At 37.8% G+C, this 8,014-nt stretch overlaps 1 pseudogene; it reads right to left on the reverse strand.

Annotated features, from left to right (window-relative positions):
* Positions 1-3,148: 3,148 nt before the first annotated feature.
* On the reverse strand, positions 3,149-3,576 carry LOC123231873 (annotated as a pseudogene).
* Between the last annotated feature and the right edge of the window lie 4,438 nt (positions 3,577-8,014).

Here is an 8,014-nt window from a genome sequence, read left to right on the forward strand (position 1 = left end):
AATTGACCATATCAATAGTCTAACAAACAAAAATCACATGATTATCTCAATAGATGCGGAAAAAGCCTTTGACAAAATACAGCATCCATTCCTATTGAAAACATTGAACAGTATAGGAATAGAAGGACCCTTCCTAAAACTAATAAACAGTATATACCTAAAACCATCAACAAGCATTATATGCAATGGGGATAAATTAGAAGCCTTCCCAATAAGATCAGGAGTGAAACAAGGGTGCCCATTATCACCCCTATTATTCAACATAGTACTAGAAACACTAGCAATAGCAATTAGAGAAGAAAAAGAAATTGAAGGTATCAAAATAGGCAATGAGGAGACTAAGCTATCACTCTTTGCAGATGATATGATTGTATGCTTTAAAAATCCTAGAGAATCAACTAAGAAGCTGGTAGAAATAATCAACAACTTTAGCAAAGTGGCAGGATACAAAATAAATGCACATAAATCATCAGCATTTCTATATATTTCCAACACATTAGAACAGCAAGAGGTAGAAAGAGAAACACCATTTAAAACTCTTTCCATTTTCATAGGGTCTACCAGAACCTATCACATTTCCTTTTTTTGCTGCCAAAATAAGTCGTTGAAATATAAGGATAGTGTTGAAAGTTCCTATCTAATTAAGGTAGATGAAGAAAGGGCATACATTTCAAATAACTGAAGCAAAGGATCAAAGATGTGCACTATGTGCAAGCATATCTTCAATTAATTTGAGAGGAATGAAGTCCTTCATCATTGAACAGAAACAGATAATGCCACAATGGAAATATATGGAGATTGGCTGAAAGGATCAGACACACCTTTCTGCCTATGCATAATAAATTAGCAAATTCCTACAGGAACATTTTGCTCTGTCTGGTTGAAGGAATTTAGGTAGGGGAGCATTATATTATGTTTTCTCTTTCCTTCCCTCTCCTTGACCAAATAACCTTGTGAATTTCAAAAAGCTTGAATTGGATTTGGACTTCCAATACCTGGAGCAGTAGTAGCTGACAACATCTGCATCTGAAATCAAGAGATGCTGAAGATGAACTAGTTACATAAGAGAAAGACAGTTCCAGGTCTCTATGCTACCTACTATTAGAGTTCAGTAGAGAGTTACATGTAAGGAGAATTTCATGAAGCTCTATAACAAAAGAAAATAATTTCTATTACTGGGAACCATTACTTACGCTTTGGCTATATGTTTTCTTTAAGATGAAGTCTATTCCTTTCAAATACTGTATATGTGGTAGAGTATGCTTCAGTTTTGAGGAGTGAGGGTATTTGTACTAAATTCTCATTATATTATGTCAGTAAATACTTCTTTCTTAAAGCTGATGATCTCTTGCTGGCTAATTGATAATGATAAGCATACTGTATGTAAGCCTATGAGTGACAGTGCTTACCAATCCCTTAGAGTTATCTCTAGAAACTTGAGGGGGAATAACATTCAGCTATTTTCTGGAGATACAGCCTGCCAATGCTAGTGGGAATTGGGTAAAGTTGCACAGAATGGGGGTGCTACAGGAACATGAAGGAATCATTCTGAGAGGTGGAGTGATTATCCAAGGACACACAGTGCCAGAATTGAAAATAGAATCCAAAATTTCTGACATAAAATTTTATATTTTTCTCTCTATTACTATAGTATCCTCTCACAGAATTATGCAACTTTGAGGTAACAGATTAAAGTGCGATGTTGTTTGATTAACTCATGGTTTCTGCTATAAACGAGGTACCTAAATTGTGTTCCCTCACTTGAGAGAATTGAGAGCATTAAGACAGCAAGGGGTTAATTGTAGGATTTGAATGGACCACATTGACTCTGTCTTGTGACTCAATTCTGGAACTAGCTTAGTTTCTATTCAATTACATGTCAAGTTCAATTTCTGCCTTATGAGAAAACAATTCAATTATGAAAATTGGGATAGAATCTTACTGTACCTTGTGGACCTAGCCCTGCATGGCTGTGAAGCTGGACTTCCTCTACATACAGGTTAGAGGGTTTTATTTAAGGATCTAGGTCCATGTTGGTGAACCTATGGCACATGTGTCACAGTATGCCAGAAATGACTGCTCCCTTCCTCCAGCATCTGAGGACGTTTCTCTGCCCATCAGCCCAGTGAGAGTGCTTCTTCCCACTGCTGTCTGGGGTAAGGTGAGGAGTGGGGGGAGAATCACATGCAGCATGAGGGTTGCAGTTGGGACACTTGGTATCTAAAAGGTTCACACTCACTGATCTACGTTAAGCTGACCAGAAACCTAGTTACTTCCAAAGGCTGATACAAGGAGTTCTCTAAAATTATACACCTCTAGAAACACATGTGTCTTATCTGAAAACTGACTCCTCTGTCATCTATAGCTTTTATATTCCTTTTATTGTTTATAGACACTTGAGAAGGAGTGGAACACCTCTTTTTATGCATATTTTCTCCCCCCCCCCATTCACTTAGGAAGTCTCTAATCTATTAGAAATCTAGTTACTTAATTTTGTATCCTGGTTAACTGTTTTAATCAATGTCTTATTTGTTTATTTTTATTTCTAAAAATCTATCTCCTCTTTATATTTGGGATGCAGCCTTAAACCTAGGAAGGGACCTTATCTCAGCTTATTTGGCAATTGCTATGCATACTTAATAAAATTTTTAGGCTACATAACATTATGCAGAGTCTAATATTTGGGTTAAAATCAGCTTTTGCAAATAGAAAGTAAGTTACCTGGAGTGCCACAGAGATATAAGTAGAGATTCTTACTGAGAAAGGTTATATAAGGACATTTTATTTGTTACTGATTAAGGGAGGGGGCAACCTGGGACTGAGAGTCCAGGGTAGGAGGGAAGGCAGGGAGGAGGGAGCCCAGACAGGTCCCCTGGGTCTGCTCCAGGCGGGGTGATCCTGATTGCTGACCCCGTCCAGGGTACACAATGATGTGAGAGAGGGAGCTGGGGTGGGGGGGCTGTGAAGAAGATCCGGGAGTACAGTTTAGAAAAGCATCCAAGGTGGCCAGGAACCAAGCCGAGCCAACTCAAGCTGGGGCTGGGATCATCCTTGGGACAGCAGCACCATGAGGCTGAAGCACAGGACCCTGAGAAGTCCATCCAGGTGTGCAGCTCTTGGGGGACAATCTTTGGCTAAAGCATTTTCATCACCTTTCTAACTTCTTGTACTTTGCTTCTAGTTTCTTCGAATATGTGTCCAACTTGTAGGCTGCCTGCTCAAGAGCAGCTACTTGCTCTTCAATTAAAGTGATCTGATCCATATAAGGCTGAAGTGTTGCATATTTCTGGTTTGTCCTTCAGGTTTCTACTTATGCTTACTGCAATATCTTTCACTTCTAGATACTTCAAGCAAGTCAGTTTGTTCATATTTTCCAGGAGTTTACAGTCTTCACCGGTGGCTGTCAGCTCACCAGTCAGGTACATGGCCATTTTGGAAAACATGTCCTGGCACAGCTCTGTGATGTTCACCTTAGCGGGAGGGCTCTGTAGCTTCCTTGGCTGTCTCCACCACTGTATCATCTGGATTCAGTCCCTCCTGCTGGGCAGCAGGGACTCCCTCAGCCATTGCCACCATTCGAAGAAACTAGACGATCCCAGCCCCAGCTTGAGTTGGCTTGGCTTAGTTCCTGGCCACCTTGGATGCTTTTCTAAACTGTACCCCTGGATTTTGTTCCCAATCCCCCACCTCTGCTCCCTCTCTCACATTGTTGTGTGTCCTGGAGGAGGCTCAGCAATCAGGATCACCCCGCCTGGAGCAGACCCAGAGGACCTGTCTGGGCTCCCTCCTCCCTGCCTTCCCTCCAACTCTGGTCTCTCATTCCCAGCGTTTCCCCCTCCCTTAATCAGTAACAAATAAAATGTCCATATTTAGCCTTTGGGGGAAAAATAAAGCCTGGAAGCATGGTCTCAGCCTAATTTATCTCCCAAGCCCCTGTATATCAAATGAGGACTTACTTAAAAGCATGCTGGAAATTTAGCTCAGGTGTGGCAAATTTTCCACCTGCACATCTCCCCCTGTGATCCTTTGGGAGGCCAGTCTCCCCAATGGATCATTTTAACCATAATTAACTAAAGTATATATAATAATTCAATTAAGGGCCAGTCCCCTTTGGTACAATATAGTACATATAAGCAATATAATCAAACCCCCCAAAGTTCAGTTCTGCACATTCAGTTTGCTCAGGAACTCCTGGAGCAGCATGTGGTCTCCATAGGAACCTTGGCGGTGCCTTCTCCAAAAAGTTCATCTTCTGGATTCTGGGAGGTAGTCTCTTGTTCTAAATTAAGCTCAGATTCAAAATAAAAAAAATCACAACAATAACATAGTCCCCCCTGAGGAGGATAATAACACAATGCTAATGAGATTTTTGTTTGGCTTGTTTATAAACTTTGGTTTATATAACCTATGAAGTGCCTCCTGACTGAGATTCTGGGTTTCTCTGTAACTATACTTATAGATCATGCAGACATTCTTATGACTGACAAGGTATAGTGGACTACAAAAATAATCGTATGATTCTACCATATCCTGCTTTGGATTCTTTCTAAATTGAGATTCTAATGTTTTTTTGGTATTCACTCAATATTTAATTGACCAAGTCTGGGTTTTGAGTACTTCCTTTTTTATGTGAAAATTTTTTAAGAGGAAAAACTAACTGTAATTGTTAACTGGAAGGGAAAAAAAGAGAAAAAATATTGTCTTTGGAGGGAAATTTGAGCTCACCTATAAAAATGGAGAAAGTTTTGTTTTTAGGCTGTGTCAAATGAAAGTTACAGTACTTGGTAATATCATCTTCAAGTCTGTGATTATTGGGCAGATGTAAAGGATAATGTGGCCTATATCATTAACCTCAGGAATGGAGATTTTAAAGAATTCTTGAGGAACCTGGTTTACATCTCAGAAAAGTGAGGGTAAAAAGACTAAAAGTTTGAAATAATATAATTTCAAAAACATACTAACCAAACTTTAATTAAGTTGTTTAATTTAATTAAGGAAAGAATTAAGGAAGTTTTTAACGTGACTGATGTGGTTCTACAAGGAGTCCTTTAGTGATATTTGACTTTTAAAGGACATCTACAAAAGATGCAAGTAAGGACAGATAATTGATAGTAAATAGGAAAGAATGGGAAGGTCTCTATATGAATGTCAGGAAGGATGAAAAAGTCTGAAATTAGCTGAGGTTTGAGAAAAGGACTCATTGTGGAATGTATTTTTTCCTTAAATTTATGTTGAATTAATAAATAGATAGATCAACAGCTCGGAATGAATGGGATGATGATAAAAGATGATTCTATTTTCTCTACCAGAAAGAACTGTCTTCAGATTGAAATGGATAGAAGAAAATGGTTAACAGGGTATTGGAACCCTAGATAATTGAGGAAATGATTTGTGAGTACCAACATTCTGTAAATGTGTTTATGTCAGCTGACGTAGATACATAACATCCCAGGTTCCAGAGAGAACTTAAGAATGTGATTATTGGACTAAAACTTAACAAAACTTCCCTGCTTGTCTGTTTGTTTCTATTGTCTTTGTAATTTTAAATGTTTCAATTATATACTACTTTTGGCTTCAGTGTGACTACTTCCTTCCCCTTAAAACTGAGATAGAATGTGAAAATATATGTAAAACACTTTGCAAATCATAACATCCTATATAAATGAAGCTATGATTGTTACAATAACTAGCCTACTTTCTTTTCTGGCCATATATTCCATGGATTTAGTCTTTCATGTAATTTCTTATATAAAGATTAGAAAGATGTTTGTCTTCTGATATCCAACTATAAGACTTACAAGGTACTCTATTCTTTATTTCCTTTAGCTCATCCATTATTTTGCTTCTTCAGAATTTGTGGTCTTATATAATTCATGACTATATAGAATCACTGCAAGAATTTTAGATTAAAAATATGATAGGAAGAAATATAAAATCCTTTTTGGTAAAAAAAAATCAGCTGTAGAATAGGATTGGGGAAACATGAATCAACAAAAGTTTAATATTTAAAAGGCCTAAGGGTTTCATTGACTACTTGCTCCTACTTGCTCAGTAGTACATCAGCAGGTTCAATAGAATATAAAAAGAAACAAAATAAATGTGAAATGCCTTACTAAAAAAATAGCAGAGAAGAGAAGACAGTGTAGTTAGAGTGACATAGTGAGAAAGCGACAGTAGTACGAAGAACTAGACTATTCTTCCTTCTTCTTGAATTTCCTTCAACAAATGGAAAGAGATTACAATTCAAGTATTTGTACATTAATCCATCAGCTAAGTATGTATTACTTTTACACTTACTCCTCTCCCCCATAAAAACAAAAGACTAGCTTCAAAGCAAGAACATTCATAATTTAGCAGAGTAAAAACAGTAGGTATAAAATATAAACCATAGAGATAGTTACGTTGCACACAGTAAAAGAAACTTGGGATTTGGAGTCAGGAATCAGTTAATCCAGCCTTATACACTTACTAGATGCATGGTCTTGTGCAAATCATTTAAGCTCTGCTTGCCTCAGTTTCTTCATATGTATTAGCACTTACCTCACAAGGTGGTTGCGAGGATTAAAAAAGATAATAATTGTACAACTCAGCACAGTTCCTGTCCTATAATAAACAGTATGTAAATGTTATTAGTATCCTTATTAATTGAAAATTCATGTGTTCTCCCACAAATCCATGTAGAGTCATTGGAAAGAGTGACCACATTCATTGGAATGAAGGCACACATAGTGAATATGTGTTCCACTTCTACAGCTGGCGCTTTCAGTTCATCATTCCCTTTTTCTTGGTCAGTTGTATCTGACACTTTATGGCCCTGTGGACCATTTTGTCCATTGGGTTTTCTTGGCAAAGAAAAAATAATGATTTGTCATTTCCGTCTACAGTGGATTAAGGTAAGTTCATGTCTTTCTTAATCCATGCTAGATACTCTATCTGATATGGGCAATGCTAATTGGATCTTGTCCAAAGAATTGATTGACAGATCAAAATGACTCCATTGTGAGGAAACAAGCTTTATTATAAGAGAATATAGTACCAGAGTGGCCAAAGACAGTTAGCTAATTAGTATATTAAGTAATTAAGGTAAGGTAAAGGTAAGTAAAGGTAAATAAATTAAAGGTAGTAAGGAGAGTGGGTAGAGATTTTCAGGAATGCTTTTTTATTTTGATTAGTTTCTAAGGAAGGGTTCATTTGTTTGGGCAGTTATTGGCCTATGTTTCCAAGGAACTTCTGTCACTCTACTCACAGTTTACCTTTCTCTGTGTGGCTTTACCCAAGATTCACTGTATTTACCCATTGGGGGAGTAAAAAGTGCAATGTAAATGGGATGCTAATGATATGTTAAGCACCCCAGGGTAACTTCAGTTTACCTTTGTCTGATTCTGAGCAGACTCCAAAAGAGAGCAGTGATTGTGAAACCTGAGCATTGTTTGAACCTAGTCTTGTGTGACTGGGAAACTGAACCACTTTTACTTGCTTTTCAGAGACCACCATCCAAGGAAGTAGGCTATGTCTAAAATTGATGTGAGAAATTTTCTCAGGATTGTGAATATAAGCAATTCATATGATTTATCTGAAAGGTCATTCCATACTAGTCAACTAGTTATTGTTTCTATGTTCTTTTGATTGTTAAAGATACTTGGCAGGGTTTGTGGGTCATTTCAGCCCAACTCACTACCTGCACAACCTTAGCTGCCTTTTTTTTTTTGCAACTCTCATAAACTCAGGAAACTTAGCTGGGGTCCCTGATCTATCTCTCCATGACAACTCCAGATTGCCAAGACTAATGCTCTATTTACTCACAGTTCCTCTGGTCTCATATTGCATGACAGGGACTTCTTTCCTAATGTGTATGATATCACTTCCTGGACCAATATGTCAGCCTCAATATGCCATGGCTAATGGGATTAGGTGAGAAGAGAGAAATTATCTCTCCAATACCTTCCCTCTGGCAGAGGCACAAGAGAAAAGGCAAAGAGTTATTGTCTTTCTCTGTCACCATCCACAGAACTCT

This window comes from Gracilinanus agilis, chromosome 1 (assembly GCF_016433145.1).
Source record: "Gracilinanus agilis isolate LMUSP501 chromosome 1, AgileGrace, whole genome shotgun sequence".
Taxonomy (NCBI): Eukaryota; Metazoa; Chordata; class Mammalia; order Didelphimorphia; family Didelphidae; genus Gracilinanus; species Gracilinanus agilis.